Source organism: Equus przewalskii, chromosome 1 (genome assembly GCF_037783145.1).
Source record: "Equus przewalskii isolate Varuska chromosome 1, EquPr2, whole genome shotgun sequence".
NCBI classification, from domain to species: Eukaryota; Metazoa; Chordata; class Mammalia; order Perissodactyla; family Equidae; genus Equus; species Equus przewalskii.
In genome coordinates, this window is record NC_091831.1 from 46,581,277 (window position 1) to 46,598,810 (window position 17,534).

Below are 17,534 nucleotides of genomic sequence, written 5' to 3' on the forward strand. Positions count from 1 at the left end.
CACCACCAGGCCTGCCCCCATAATGAGATCTTTGGTATAGTAAAATGAGAGGTCGCCTATTCTCTATGGACTGCCCTGATAATCAAATGCCAAGATCAACAGTGACAATAGGCCTCTCCATCTCCATCACACCTATCACCATAAACATACAAAGGCACAGAGTCACATACACATACATATAAATTTGTTGTATTAGTTATATATAGCAGCTTAACAAATTACCACAAAATTTAGAGCTACACAACTAACATCTATTATCTCACATTTTCTGCAGATCAGAAATCTGGGAACTTCTTCAGGGTCTCTCATAGGCTGCATCAAGGTGGTGGCTGCACTATAGTGAACCCAAAGCTCAACTGGGAAAGAATTCCCTTCCAAGTCCCAAAGATTGTCAGCAGGATTCAGTTCCTTGGAGGCTGTTGAACCAAGGGCCTCTGTTTCTCATTGGCTATGGACTGGAGACTGCCCAAAGTTTCATGCTTTGTGGGTTTCTCCAACATGGTAGCTTGTGTGTACAAGTCAAGAAGGCAAAAGAGTCTGGTAGCAAGATGAAGTCACAATCCTTTGCAACCTAATCACAGATGTGATATGCCAACTTTGCCATGTTCTGTTGGTTAAACAAAGTTACTAGGCTCAGCTCACACTCAATGTGGATGAGTTACACAAGGGTGAATAACAGGAGGTGGAAGTCATTAGCAAAGCTTTAGATGTTTGCTTATCACAGAGATTAAAGAGAAGGATTTGGTAAGAGATGGCCTAATCAGCTCTGCCATCCTCAGCTCATTACTCACCTTAAATGGTTGAGTTCTTCAGAAGGAGATACTGAGGTGGAGTTTAGGATGTAAGATATTCACTAAAGGGATCCAGCAGACTTGAGTTAAAGGGCTATGGTGGAAGACAAAATTAACTCTTTATTGCTTTCTGTTGTATCCAGTCTTTTCTCCTTTTTTTTTTTTTTGAGGAAGATTGGCCCTGAGCTAACTGCTGCCAATCCTCTTCTTTTTGCTGAGGAAGACTGGCCCTGAGCTAACATCCATGCCCATCTTCCTCGATTTTATATGTGGGATTCCTGCCACAGCATGGTGTGCCAAGTGGTGCCACGTCCACAGCTGGAATCTGAACCGGTGAACCCTGGGCCACTGAAGCAGAATGTGTGCACTTAACTGCTGTTCCACCGGGATGGCCCCTCCAGCCTTTTCTTATGTAAGAAGACTTTTGATATGCCAACCTGAAGTGTATAGATATCCATCAGTTAAATATGTGTGTAGATGTGTATTTTATGTTCGATAAAATTTTATGAATCTTTAGGAATTGTATACATAACCAGTTTACCTGGGAAAAAGGCATATGTGTACTCATATTTTAATATTACTAGCTTTCGTGTCAGACTATCTAGTTTCTGAACTCAGCTCTATTCTTTTCGAGTTATATGACCTTAAGCAAGATTCTCTTCTTTTTTTTTTTCGTGAGGAAGATTTGCCCTGAGATAACATCTATGCCAATCTTCCTCTATACAGTATGTGGGATGCCTCCACGGCACGGCTGATGAGTGGAGTAGGTCCGCATCCAGCATCTGAACCTGTGAAACGGGCTGCCTAAGTGGAGCTCGTGGAATTTTAACCACTAAGCCATGGGACTGGCACCCATTAGGCAACATGCTTAACATCTTTAAGTTGCAATTTCTGATTAAGAAAATGAAGTTGAGAGCCAGGCCCAGTGGCCTAGTGGTTACGTTCAGCATGCTCTTCTTTGACAGCCCAGGTTCTATTCCCAGGCATGGACCTACACCACTCATCTGTCAGTGGCCATGCTGTGGTGGTGGCTCACATACAAAAAGAGGAAGATTGGCAGCAGATGTTAGCTCAGGGTGAATCTTCCCCAGCAAAAAAATAAATTAATTAATTAAAATAAAGATGATCATAATAATAGCAGCTGCATTATTGGATCTGTATGACTATGAAATGAGGATATCCATGCAGAAGAGTTTAACAGTGCTTAAGTATATTATATAAACAAATGTAAACCATTATTGTTATTTTCTGCATAAAATTAACGGTCTGAAAAAGAACAATTCTGGGTCTAAAAGAGGAAAATGGAAACCATTCAGCACATTTGACTGAGTATTCTATTTAGTTTTTAGGAAGGACTTTAAGTATGGTTTTGGCAGATGATAAAAGAAGATGCTACATTTGGAGTTGAATAACAGAGCTATTGAAGGTTTAGATAACAGTTACATATAACTCAGTCCTCTTTCCTTCCAAACCTCAACTGTAAAATGCACCGTAGGCTTTAGAGAAAGTAAACATGAAAATCTCAGAAATATTTTCTACACGGAAGATTTAGAGTAGAGAATTTACTATAACCAAATCAGTGTTCACTGCCTTGGACCATCTACTAGATCATTAAAATAGATTTATTTTAGAGAGAAACCTTTCTCGTGCGTGGCTTTTGGATTCTTTGGCTGTCACATAGGTTTAATAAGTGTACCTGGGGCTGAGTTGTATGTAGAACCGGCCAAGAGGTTCATTGCACCTTAGAAAGCTGTTATCTGCTACTTCTTGTAATCCATCCATGTGTGGACATGTTGTTATTCTCATGTCCACGAATAGTTAATGACCTTTTAATAAAGCCTTTCATGACAATGCACAAGTCACTTGGGGATTTTCATGACCATGTTTACAAATGTCACTCCTGTGTAACTATCTAAACTAATTATGTAATAGGTTATCTAATAGGGGAATCTCATAGAAAACAAACGCGAGAACTCAGTAATGATTCTCTCAAAAACCTTTTAAGGGATGCTCAGCATTATTGGGACTGAGCATTTTAAAATGAATTTCTTAATATTACCTCTACAAATAGAGCTCCATTGTCCACCAAGTCGCCCAATGCTATTATGTCTTTCTTTGATCTTACGGTTTCAAGAAAGTAGCTCAACATAAGAAAGCAGATTAGGAAGAGTGTCTTAAAGAACAGCAATCCTTTAAATTCCTATTCAGTCATGACCCACTCCTCTCAAAATGTAAAATTTCCACACGTCAAAAGCAAAGCAATTTGTTTGAATCAAATGCTTAGAATCTTGGACTTTAAAACTATATTCATATTTTTTGTCTTTAATCTCTCCTGATGAAAGGAAAGTACTGTTTTACTCCAGTAGAATTTTTACTAGAAAATCTTTGAAATAAAAAAGTACTCAATTTAGAGGTGTCATTTTAGGCTAAACATATCAGAGAAAGAGTTCAATTAAAGCTGGGTAGCCTAGTGGAGATAAATTAAGGTTAGCATGCAGGAGACTTGGGTTCCGGTTGAGGCTCTGCCAATAGCAAGCTGTATGACTTTGAGAATTTATTAAACAATATACTCAGGTCTTCATTCCTAAGACGGAATGCCAATTCTCTCTAACCTCTTCACGGAGTGTTTTTAAATATCAGATGAAATGAAAAGTCATGGGGAAATGCTCACAGTAAAATAAATAAGACTGAAAAGGCAGGATATACAATTGTATTTACAAAATGAATTCAATTATATATAAATAGAAAAGGCTATACATCTGAAAATCTGTATTTATTTAAATAAGAGCTAGCAAATATATGAGTTACTTTCACTTTCTCATTTGTACATTTCACTATTACTAAAATCATAGTTTAAATCAATGTTTTAGTTGTAATGCTGCTGGGATTGTATTTTCAAAAGTTGAAAGTATTGTGTTAAAGAAATACGTTATTATGAGAGAGAGAAAGTAGATTATAGTCAGAAAAGAGAACAAGGTTCACAGTCATGTGATCATTGGTTTAAAGTCTGAGTCTGCCATATACTAATGTGCCTTTGGGCAGAATATTTGGCTCCTTTAAGCCACAGTTTCTTCATCTATAAAATAGTAATAAAAATGTATTTTTATTATTATTGTGTACAATAATAGATTAATAATATCTAGCCCATTGAAAATCCCCCAATACTATTCTTCACTGGCGTTATTTCTTAAATTTCAAGGAAGGATTCAGTTTCAACACAAAAGTTACAAAACCAATATAAATTAAATACAGTTAGGGAAGGAGCCACTTTCTTTCACTTCTTCATTAGTATCTATCATGTCGGTTCCTTTGTCCACATGAGATATTATTTTTAATTTTGGTAATCTAATATAATACTCAATTTTGTTATCTTAGATGTAGTCGTAATTATACTTGCCCATGCAGGTATTATGAGAACAAAATTAAATGAGACAACATATGCGAAATGTCTGGCTTAGAGCAGCTCCTCTCATCACTAGAGGAAGCACAGAGACAGACCCTGGCAATTCCCTGAGGTCAAATGCCACTGAGGGGATCGCCTGAAACATCCATTTCAGTCTGACTTAGCAATCAGAGGGAGGAAACAGTTGTATACAGAAAATACTGGGAAAAATTGTCAAGAGTTTGGTAAAGAAAGAACTTCCTAGATTTTTGTTTTGTTGCTACAGTGCAGTGTGCACACTAGTTTGTAAACATTCTATAAAATAAAGGTAAGCCTTCATTAAATATGAAAATTATTTTCTCCTTTTTGGTTAAACGATGGCATAAGCTTCAGAAATGTACACTACATTATATTTTGAAATATCTAAGCTGCATTTCCCCACAATAATAGCTTTATTAAATTTTTGCCTGAAACTGGAGACCAAATTCTATAAAATTAAAGCAGCATATGAAATACAGCATTTTCCTAATACTATCTACTGCTATTGTTTTTCTCTAGAGATCAGTATAAAATGATATTTGATAGTCTATTATATGCTTATTCAATTATAAAAGCATTAAAATCAGAAAGTGGAAAACGAGGAAGCAATAGCTGATCACCTTACCCTGGCATGCCTATCACATTATGGGCTCATTGAAACTCAACAATTCTCAAAAGGTTGTACCTGGTTTTGTTTTTATGTTAGCCTTTTTTTGAAAGAAACCTATAAAACTGAAATTTATCTTACAGTTTCTTTGAGCTTGGCTTTCCTTCTAATAGAGTGGTCCTAAATACGGGGAAATTTTTTCAATATACTGATCTGTCCTATCGATAGCTATACTTAGAAAATATGCCGGGGAGAATAAAAGAGGATTGATGCTATTATCTGCTTTTCATTGCCTTCAATGAAAATTTCTCTGCCTAAGTACATACCATGAAATGACATTTCAATGCAATTATTCACAATAAAATGTACTGATGTCCATTCAAAATTATAACCAAAGCCACGTCTTTTAAATTAACCTAATGAGCCTACTACCTATCTATCTGTTAGCAAAAGTAATGGAAATGACAACAGTTTGAAAAATGGAATCACACTGAAAGTCATGCTACTGCCCTTCCTTTATTACTCTTTCCACAGCAGCATCCATGATTAAGTGATTCAGTTTAACTAGACCAAATATTTGATGTGTATATTTTATCTACTGCACACTGTGCTATACACTGAAGAGGGTTCAAAGATGAGTAGGTCTCATGACCTCACATCATCAACTTATGAGCATTAGAGGATATTATACATATCAAAATATTAGACAGCTTAAGGTGATTGCCATACAAGAAGTTTACAGAGAGGCCAATCAGTGTTCAGAAAAAGAGAAAGCATCCATTGTAAGAAAAAGAAAATTTTCCCAGAAAGGATCGAATTTAGAATGGACTTTGAATGGTAGGAAGAGTTTCAATTCCTGGGAAAGGAAGAATAGTGAAGTTTAGCAGAAAAAAATGTATGTAGTAAGCAAAATCATGAAGCTGTGTGGTCTGGGTGGTTTGCTTAGGAACCAACATGCAGCCTATAGATGAGAGTCATGGGAAACAAGACCAGGTAGGACTGTGAGGGGACAGAGGAAGTGGTCTCAAGAACCTTTGTCAAAATGATGGGAAGAAAGAATAGAAAATTCCAACTGAACTCAGAAAACAAGGAGATTTTTAAAATTTTTGTTAGTAGGGGAACTAATTGTGACAACCAGCCTCTAAGATAGCCCACAGTGATTCCAGTTTTCTGGTATCTGCACACTTTTGTAGTACCCTTCCATATTGTACCAGTTTGCCTGGGTGACCAATAGAATATGGCGGATGGATATGGCTGCTTCCAAGATTAGGTTATAAAACATAATATGACTTCTATCTTGTTCTTTGTCTCTCTTTCTCTTCTCTGTCTCCCTTTCTCATCACTCATTCTTGGGGAAGCCATGTCATGAGCAGTCTTATAAAGAGGCACATGTGAAGAAGAACTGAAGCGTCCTGCAAATAACTAGGTGAGTAAGCTTGGAAGCAGATCGCCCAGCCACAGTCCAGTCTTCAGATACTACAGCCCTACTCAACAGCTTGACTGCAACCCCTTGAGAGATCCTGAACGTAACCATGCAGGAAAATTCCTTACCGGTTCCTCACGCTCAGAAACTGTGTGAATAATAAATTTTTGTTGTGTTGAAGGTGACAAGTTTTGGGACTATTTGTTATGCAACAATAGATAACTAATACAATATGGGTGGACTTTGTGGCATAGTATTAGTCATATGGCAGTAAAATTCTGAGTAGCTTAGAAGAGAAAGAGATAAAAGATGAGAAGACAAATTTTATTAACTTACTATGTACCAGGCCTCCAGCCATGTATGCATTTCCTCATTAAACAACCCCAGTATTCTTTGAAGTGAGGTACTATTCTTATTTTATAGAAACTTAAATTGTAAAGCAACTTGTCCAAGATCACACAGCTAATAAGCAATGAGCCAAAATTCAAACCGTTGTTTGTTTATAGAAACAAGTATTGGTTGAATGAATGAATAAACACACAAGTGCACATTTCATGGGTTGTTATAATGTCCTGCTAATGCTTTTCCCTTGCCTTTAAGAAAATTTGGAAAGATTCTCAATTAATCCTAACAACATTTTTCTTTGTAGTTCTCCAATAAATGGAATCAAAGAAAGATGTGCAAGAAAATTCGTGGTTTGCCATACTTCATTGGCCCAGACGTAAAGATTTTATTGTGCAAATCTTTGCAAGAACTGTCTTTAAACTATCCTCTCTGGCCTTTTCTGTATGAATGATTTCTGGGAAGTGCTTGCTTTTGACCTCCTTTGAGGTTTTAAGCAATACAAGCCACAGAACAAACAGTCCAGGAGAAGGTTTGAACTCCTGAAATGGGATTCGCTTCAACACAGTTAAAAAAAAGAGTTTTCACGTGACATCCAACAAGAGTGGAATAAACACACAAATGGAGGAAAGGAAAAAAAAAGAAAAGGAGAAACAGCAAACAAGTAACAGCGGCATTCACAAAATGCAATTTTAAAATAAACCTGCAGCTGAAAACATTGAGATCAACATTAATACCTAGTGTAAAACCCCAACGGATTGTATTAAAGTTGTATTTTAAGAGACAATAAAGCACAGATGCCAGAACTAGCCTGCCTGGGTTTATAACCTAACTCTGCCCTTTATGGACCTTATGACCTTGGGAAGTTACTTACTCTGTGTGCCTCATCCTGAAAAGGGGACGATAATTGTGCTTAACTCTTAGGATTGTTGTAAAATTAAAGGAGTCAAGATATGCATGGTGTTTGCAAGAGTGACTAGCATAGATTAACTGCTACATATCTCTCCTGATAGATCTACAAGGGTGGGAGGAGGGAGGTGGCATTTTCAGGGCAACCACGTCGATTCTTACCTCTGGTAACATGAATGTAACCAAAGCTGGAAGGAGATACAGATTTATGTAGAAATTAATTTCTCCCAGAGGAGAGGATAGCAGGTCTACCAGTTAGATTTCACAAATGACCATAGACACTAAATCAGTTATAATTCCATGAAACAAGATGAGAGTCATTTCTCCTTAAATTTTGCTCCCTAGGTACCTGCTTCACTCTGCTCCTGGCCTTTTGAAATGAAAATGCAAAGAAAACACAAAGTAGATCTCTGCGAGATTGGGCTCTGTAAGAACCTTCCTGCTGTTCTCCAAGGGAGCTTTGAAACAATAATTAAGCACGCAAAAAAACAAATCTTCATGTATAATCGTATGTCCCTGTATTTCCTCTTCATTTTGTTTTCTTTTTAATTGTCATTTTAAGTAGATAATAGTTGCAATTGTATTTCAGAAGTCTGTGGAAATTGAAAAATGACTCAAAAATGGATAAATTGTTTCTAGCTGAGGCCCTCCATGGTCCAGGGAAAATATGCTGTTGGTGCAAGTTGCTTGCATTTTATTTATTTATTTATTTAAATTTTTTTTTTTTTAAAGATTTTGTTTAATTTTTTTTCCTTCCCAAGGGCCCCCGGTACATAGTTGTATATTCATCGTTGTGGGTCCTTCTAGTTGTGGCATGTGGGACGCTGCCTCAGCGTGACTTGACGAGCAGTGCCATGTCCGCGCCCAGGATTCGAACCAACGAAACACTGGGCTGCCTGGAGCAGAGCGCGGGAACTTAACCACTTGGCCACGGGGCCAGCCCCGCTTGCATTTTATTTTTAAAAATCTTCCCTGGTTTTGTTCTAGGGGTTCTAAATATAACTGCCTAGAAAAGGTGTTAAAATACAGAGGTAACACATGTATGAGCAATATTCCTGCTTCAGGCAGAGTTCTCCCATTGTCCTATAGTTTTCCACCAGTATTTCCCTGCAGATTATTGCTATTGGGGACTATCCATTCTTGACTGGAAGATAAATGGCTTTAAAAAATATATGTATCATGGATCATTGGAGAGGAAAGTCTATTTTAATTAATATAAATAATATTTTGTTCATAGTTAGAACAAAATATATGGTGATGTTTGAAAATTTTTGTTAGGAAATACCTTTTGAAGAACTTTCCAATCTAAAGGGACATAAAGAGCTGAATGGTGCTTCATAGAATAACTAGAAAACCAGAGTGGATGAGAGAAGTAAGCAAGTTTTGAAGAAATATAAGGAGAAACTTTCTAAAAATGGATCTGTTTAACAATAAAAATAAAATTAGCCAGCACTTACCAAACACATACTATGTACCAACTATTGTGTCAAGAGCTTTATTATCTCATTTCAACTGTACAGAAATCTACAGGGTAGATATTAACATAATTTTTCTTTTATATATGAAAAAATTGAGGCTTAGAGAGGCTAAATGTATTTCCAGAAACTAATTCTTGTGGGTTTTTTGAGGAAGATTAGCCCTGAACTAACATCTGCTGCCAATCCTCCTCTTTTTGCTGAGGAAGGCTGGACCTGAGCTAACATCCATGCCCATCTTCCTCTACTTTATAGGTGGCACGCCTGCCACAGCATGGCTTGACAAGCCGTATGTAGGTCCACACCCAGGATCTGAACCCGCGAACCCTGGACTGCAGAAGCAGAACGTGGGAACTTAACCTCTACACCACCAGGCTGGCCCCAGAGGCTAATTCTTGATGTTGTTACTGTTTGAACACAAGATGATTAGGCCAAGGCCACTGAAACAACACATGACTCTGCCTCCAAGAGCTTAGATGTAACATGTTAGGCACATGGAGGTGAGGAGGTGGTAGGTCACTCAAAATTCAGAAAAGAAAACTGACAACGAGTAAGCAGAGCTCTGAAAAATGAGTGTGCAGAAATGACGGAAAAGAAGAAATCTTGGAGTTTGGCTGACCATTTCTAAGGTTGCTGAATGATGAAAGAATGAAAAGATGAATGAAAAATAGTACAACAACTTTCATACTTTCCTTTGTATAACAAGAGTGTCTATAGCCAGCGTTGATTGAGAGACTCTATGCAGATGGCAACGTGCTAAGTATTTTACATTCAGTATCTCAAAACACCCTACCCTATCCAGCTGGGTAGGTCCTACTATGATTCTCATTTTGAAAGTGAAGAAAATAAGATTTTAAGACTCTAAGTAGCATGACCAGACTGCTGTTAATAAGTGAGGAAGCCCTGAGTTAAAGCTGGGCCTACCTGAATGTAGGGCCTGTGCAGTCAACCACAAGCTATATCCATCTCATTATTTTATATTCATGCATTCTTTTGAGTCTCACAATAAACTTATAAGATACATAGTGACTAATGTAAAAACTGAAACTCAGAAATGTTAAGGAACAACCCTAGGTCAAACCCAAATTTAATCATATTGATGGTTAAAGACATGTGAAATGCACTAAAAATGAAGTATTTTCAAAGCAAATGCTTTTCCAGAGAAGTGTCTAATCTCCCTACTTTGTTGAAAGATTATTCTCAATTATAGACCAAATAAAATATTCCTTTGGGATATTTTCAATACTGAACAGTTGTTTGCTTCTAAGATCATTTTATGTTTACTATTTGAGATCTTCCTGGTACTTCTTATTGATGAGTTCATTGAGAACAACATTTATGAAATAAGAGAATTAATCAGCATTTAGTTGTTTTTATTCCAAAGAAAAGAACAATAATTTAAAAACAGGCATAGCAAATTATAATGTCTTTCTCAAATTGATTTAATATTAATTGCCTTAGTGATTTCCATCTAAGAGCCTATAACAGACTGTGTTGGTTTTGCATAGGTTCATACTGCCTATCACACATTTATCAATGTAATACGTAAATACATAATTCCATAGCAAGACCTAGCATCAGTGCCAATGAGGATGTTCAAGGAGAATGAAAAAAGGGATAAGAAAAGATTATTCCCCCAAAGGAGATGAGATTCCATTGAAATCAGAAGGGGATAGATCAACAGTTGGAAAAGGCAGATGGCACCCCGTTCTCACTCCTGTTGTTGGTGAGGATTTCCGTTGTGCCCATCAAATGGGTATCTCTTTCTTTCTTTTTCAGGAATTGGAAGAACCAGGGAAGTTTGTACAGCACACGGCTGTGGCTGACAGACAAGTCAGGAATCAGCCTCCTTCAGTAGGACGCTAATTGTCTTTGACACCTTCTATTAACAGCAGGGAGCACAGCCGAAGACTGGTGCAGACACGTGACCCGACATTTCCTTAACTTCCATTTTTCTAAAAGTATAAGGTTTCTTTTTTTCCTGTGCTTGTTTTTGTTGTCGAATTCAAATTTCAAACTACATTACAAGATAAGCATATATAAAATATAACTTTAAAGTTCTGTTAGTATAAAAATGAGATATAAAAGCAAAAAAATAAGGCAAATGGGCTTGATATGTTAATATTAACATATTCCAAATGTCTTTCAGAAATGGTAATACATTCAAGTTGCCTTTCCCTCTCCTACAACCATGACAGACATAATTAGAGATTTTTCCACTTATTTTCTCTTGAGGCTGGGCTAGGTAGTTATCCGAAATGTCTAATATTGGCTCAGTTAATGAACCTCATTTGCTGTCTCTGCTCTAGGCCATGCTAAAGCATCTCTAACACACAATTGGCCTGACATAATTACAAAACAAAACTTTGGGTTGTGAAATCGTGGGAAGAAAACAGATTATCAGTGAAGTTTAGGAATAACACGGAATCAATAACTTTTTGTGACAACTCACCAGTTCTTTTCTTTATGCCAAACTAAAGAAGTTTTCCTGCTGCTGAATCACAGAGTGAACCAACCAACCAACCAACCAAAAAGGGAACCTAGGTAGCTGCAGCAAACGTTTTGCTAAGCCTGGCTAGCCCACATATTGGAGGCATTGAATGACTGGCACCCAATGTTTGTGCTGCTGGGGGATGAGGATATTTAAGAAGTAATATCTTCTACAGAAATCAATTTTTAAAATAATCAATATTAAAAACAAATAAATTTACAAAGTTTAAGGCTCTGTAATAGTTATCTGAAGCAAAATAGACTTTCTTAAATGTATTATTTAAGAATAAAGAGGAAACTATGCATACTTCTCCTTCAAAGAGTAAAGTTAGCCTTTTAAGCAATTTTTTTCTTGTCTTTATAATTTTCTGTGTTATAAAAGTCCATAGAATATGGCAGCCCCTATCTGACTCTACCAGGATCAAGATTCTGGGGTTCAGACTGAGCAAGTACGAGCCAACAATTCCTTGTGACCAGTTCTACATCTCTGAGTGCTTCATCCTACACAAGTACCATTAGGGTTAGAGTTCGTCTAAGTAGCTGATAGGAACTAAATTAGAGAGAGAAATATGAAAATGGAATGAGATTCTTCCTGAAATCTCAAATTTGAGCAAGTGTGAAGAGACTGAAGTCTCTTTATAGTTCCTAGTAAAAGAAAGTCCATTGGTTTCTTCCTCGTCATTTTAATTTAGGAAATAGAACCTGGGCAGTTATGACTCTGGACACACACTGAAAGGGTAGCTTCTCTTAATAACTCTGTGGCTTTAGGCAAATTATTGAAATTTTCTGATCTTCAGTTCACTTATTTCTATGGTTGCAGAAATAATAGTACCAACCTTATAAGGTTATTATAAGGGTTAAATGAGGTTAACTATGAAAAGTACCTAGCAAGATATCTGGCACATAGTAAATGCTCAATAAATGTTAGCTGATATTCGCTATTAATAATGTTATTGTGTAAAATTTGCAGCAGACTCCTCCTCTTTTCCCCTAGACCCACTTCTTCTCACTCTTCATCCTCGTGGAGTCATGAATCTCTCCCATAGTAGTAACACGTTTTCAATACCTTCTTCTGTCCCCTGTGTTCTTTGCTGCCTCAGACTCTTTGCTGTCTATTTGTTTCATGCTTGTTTTTCACATTCAGTCTCCCCTCTAGTTGCAGACTGACCCCAGGTGAGCAACTACCCCTGTAGCCCCAGTCCCTCCCCAGCAGGAATAGCCTATTCCTCCCCTTTTCCCATCTCACATGGGTATGGATATGCTTCTGGATGTGCTGCTAGGTAGCTAAGAATCCAGAATGCAGAGAAGCACATGAATAGAATCACCTAGAAGAGAGAAGAGGATCCTTGAGATGCAAATAACTAGGACTACAAAAGAAAAAAATGGTATATTCAATTATGCTATAACAACAGCAGCAACAGTAAAACCCAGAACTCAAAGCAGCAGATGTTAATTTCTTGCTCAGATTTCATAGCCATCTTGGGTGGCAGAGGGCTCTGCTTGACATTGTTTTTAATCAGGGATCTTGGCTGAGGAAGCATCCACATTTGCAATTGCATCTGTTACAACGCGAGGAGTAAAGCAACAGGTATTACACAGAAGCAACACAGGACACTTCAGCTTACGTTACATAATCAAGAGCAACATACATGTCCATGCCTAACTGCAAAGGGGCTCAGAAGTTCCTATCCTACTATTCATCTGGGATATTAGTGAACAGCCCTAATAAGTACAAAACTGTAAATCAATGTAATAGAGTATGAGTTCCTGACAGCATGAAATACATTTCATGAAACTTTATATTCTCTCCTTCAGAGAAAAACTTGACAATAGTGACATACAATAAATGCTTTTGTAATGAGTAAATTAATGATCTCATATATTGTATTGTAAAAATGAATCCAAATGTTGATTACGCTAATAGATGCAATATATAATGCTAATAGCACAGGAGTTTTAGAAGAGGTTATTTACTTGGAATGTTTATTCACACATTTCTTTTGTTTTAAAAATTTTTAAAGTTAAAATACTTCAATTCCAACCTTGAGTTTTCTCTGAAGGCTTTTCCTATGCAGTGTCATATAAAGCGCTCGTGGGACTTTGCCAAAGCTTGCCATTGAGATCTCCTGAAATTACTCTAGATTTAAATTGCTTAACTTGGTATAGGAGCACACTGACATTCACAGCTGTTAATCATGGGCACTGTAGGATTATGAAGGCATTTAATGTTTTCCCTCTGTGGGATATTAGGTGTCATGTTAGCACATTGTGATCATTACTTTGAGTGCATGTTTCAATTCTCTTCTCTCCCCACCAATGTGCATCTCCTTCTAGGCTTATAATTTAACCTCTGTGTGCCTGTTTTCATTTCTGGGGGAAATTAATGCAGTGTAGAAATTTAAAATTTCTATTATGACTTCATTCCAGTAGGTTTCAAATTCATATACTTGATCTGATTGAATGAGTCATGAAGGGGTGGAAATATATTGAAAGTGCCATGAGTGGATGTTGAAAACTACTGAGACTAAGTATTGATGAAGAGCAATTACTGTCATATGACAAGAAACTTCTTGATTTAGAAATCCTCGATGTTTCCAAGTTATGAGAAAATAAGGAATATAATGAAAGAGAAAGAAAATCAACACTTTTCTGAAATATTGTATTTAAAAAACCAGTACTACAATAGAAAATTAAAAATGAGTTCTTTTACAAATATAGACTTTTCTCTCATAGTCTATGCTCTAACACTTTATTTTTTTGACCTAATAGTGATACTTGATATACCTGCCACTTAATTTTTTGTTCTCCCTTCTGAGTAATCAGGCTACAAACAAAGCCAGCTAAAACTTAAAGAATACTTGCAGTTTTGTCTCTTGATAAATCTAGAGGTAAGGAATAGACAATTCAGCACAGGACAAAACTGCAAAATAAAACCTTTCCCTTTTCCTCATCAAATTCTCTTCTCCATTTATCAAATACCAGGTCCTTTCTTTTTCTCTACGTTGGAATCCTGCACTCTGCCCAACTCCCATGAATGGAAAAGTTCTACTTGCTACACGTCCTTGCTAAGACGCATTATTATCAGTATCTCTATTTTACCCAGTCTGATGGCTGTGTACAGAAATAGCATTGTGACTTTAATTCGTGCTTGCCTGATTTTAATGAGGTTGAGCACCTTTTCATACATTTATTGGTGATTTGGATAGTCTTTTTTGTGAAGTGCTAATTCTTGTCTCTTGTCCATTGTCTATTAGAATGCCTATCTTTTCCTTATTGATTTGTAGAAGTTTATTTCATATACCTGATAAATCTTTTGTGAATTATATTTAGTATTACAAATATATTTTCTAACTCTGTACATTGTCTTTTTATTCCCCAAATTCTGTCTTTTGATGAACGGAAGTTCCTAATTTTATTGCAGTTCATTTTATCAGTGACTTTATTTACAGTTATTGCCTTTTAAATCCTGTTTGGGAAATCTTTGCCTATCCCAATGTCATGGAAGATTCGTAAAAAATTTTAGATCTAAAATCCACAGTGAACTGAAGAGGCCCATGTTAATATTTCATTGATAGTGATTAGACTGTTCTTTTCTGATTGCTCTGTAGGGCTACCATCACGAGAAATTAAGTGCCCACATACATATGTGATTATTTCTGGACTCTGTTCTGTTCCATTGGTTGATGTTTCCATCCCTGTGCAATTACCATAGGATCTTTATTAACATAGGTTTATAATAAAACTTTTTATTGGACAGTTTAAGTGCTACAATGTTTTTTCTTCTTCAAAATTATCTTGACTATTATTTTTTTGTTTTTATATAAATCTAAAATTAGCCTTTTGATTTTTCTGAAAAAAAAAACAAAACAAGATTTTGCTTGAAGATTCAGTTGGTTAACAGATCAAATTTGGGGAAAGCAAAATCTTTGTTGGTGATACTAAATCGTCCAATCCTTTGTCGATGAAAATAATCCATGACCAATCTATAAATGAAAATTTAGGCGAGTTTATTCTGAGCCAAAATGTGAGGACCATGGCCTGGGGCCTTTCTTTCCGAAGGAATAAAGGGCACCAAAGAAGTGGAGTGTACAGAGTGGTTATATACCCCCACTGAGGATGTTTCACATATGATTGAAATGTCCCTTTTACAATAGTCGCAAGACTGCTCTGTCAGCACAGTGATTGATGGACACAGGAGATAGGTCTGCTGTCTTGGGTGAACACAGCAGGGTGGCAGGTCTGTTGTCTCAAGCTGGGTGGTCACAGGTGAGATGGGTGGTCAAAGGTGAGCACAGCAATCAGTTCCTAGCCTAAGGAAAGATGCCTATCGTTAGGGAAATGCCAATGTCGGGGGAAGTTGCACCTTTATCTTAAGGCCATTTGTTCTTGCCATAGTAAATATTTAAAGCAGATATACAATGCGTGCTCAATGACCATGGTCAGGCCCTTTTGGAAAAAGCAAAGTCAGGCCAAATTGGGTTTATACCAAATGGCTGCCTCATATACTCCAATGTATCCTATTGCTTGCCATTTCTCTTTGTCACCTTAAACATTATATTTCCCTCCGAGTATTTAGTTTTCTTTAATTTTAAATGATGTTTCATGATAGTGGCCTGACATCTCTTTTGGTAAAATCATTTAAGGATCAGGGACTACTATAACTTCCTAGGGGAGCTGCGTTGTTGCTGAGGTATAAAGTATGAGTACAAGCCAGCTGGACAAAGCCAGATGGAGGGGGATGAGATGATTTGTGGGAGGGATTCAGGCCACTGTTAGGGTTTGAAGAAGAGTGAGATTGTGGCAAATTTCAAAATTAGAAGTACTTTAGTATGACTCACAGTAGTTTAGTGTGATCGGTTGTACTAATATACATTATTTGGATATAATTGTTAACATTCCCATGATTATCGCTTGACATGAAAACTGGTATATTAGAGAGCATAATACTTATTTTTCTCAATGTTTAAGTTATTCTGTGAAAGATATTTGTTGTTAATGGATATATTTAAGCATTTTATTGTTATAAAACAAGGAAAAAAAAAAGAGTGTACTGCTGTTTTGCTAAATTAAATAATAACTTCATAAGCCCTGATATAGTCAACACATTTTCCTAAGTACTTAAATTACCAAGAGATAGAGCTTTGGGGCCTTGTGATAAGAGACTCTCTAACTTAGTATCATATACTATGTAAATACATAGCACTTGCAAAAATAAAATATATTTGAAGATAAGCTGCATTAATAAAAATAGAATTTAAAGCCTTTAAAGCCATAGGTCATAAAATGTCCTTTAAAGCCATAGATCATACAGTATCCTTGGTAATATATTTAAAAATACAAGAATACACTAAGAAGTTTGAACTAGATTGAGAAGTTGCATTAATTGTAATAGTGTGCTAAACTCTCCCTCTGAGTTTAAGCTCTAAATTTATGTCAAATAATGCCCATTTCTTCATTACTTTGAAAAAGAGGAAACGATTATTTTCTTCAAAATAAGAACAATTAATGAAGAAAATGGATGTGGGTCCAGGAGCCTATAAATGATGCCCCAAACGATTTGACATCTTGGAGATTAAAAAAAAAACTCCTGCCTTAGTGTTCAGTGTGAGAACACACAGCAGCAGGAAACAAAATCACGTAAAGCGGAAGTCTTGGGTCCTTGTTTGGTGATGAAAGATACTAACAGGAAGAAGGCAAGGTTGAGATATTTTAGATTAAAAATAATTTAAAAGAGATAATAAATGATAAGAAATACTTTGCCATATATATTCAGAACGAAATAGAGAATGTCTTAGTGATATGTTTATGGGATGTGGACTGCTGCTAATAGAAAAACCGCTTATCATTTTTGATAAGCATTTGGTATTTTGATGTAAGGGTTCTGAGACTTTATAGCTCGGGGTCACTGGTTTGAATTCACACAGGTCAACAGTCATTGAAAAGACATTATGGTAGTTCCAGATCATGGGAGATGCTGCAGCAGTTGATGTTCTGTTTTCACCAGATCTCTAAGCAGGGAGCAGTATTGTTTGAGGAAATGAAATGGACTTGGGGTAAGGAGACGAATTACAGTGTC

General features: G+C 36.6%; 1 long non-coding RNA gene across 1 annotated transcript in view; it reads left to right on the forward strand.

The window, feature by feature from the left end:
• Positions 1-12,403, forward strand: part of LOC103554137 (uncharacterized) — a 90,134-nt gene extending 77,731 nt beyond the window's left edge. Inside the window, exons 4-6 of the long non-coding RNA XR_011537689.1 lie at positions 6,178-6,245; positions 7,839-8,001; positions 10,748-12,403. This is a non-coding gene — a long non-coding RNA (uncharacterized lncRNA). The remainder of the gene's footprint in view (positions 1-6,177; positions 6,246-7,838; positions 8,002-10,747) is intronic.
• Positions 12,404-17,534: the final 5,131 nt, after the last annotated feature.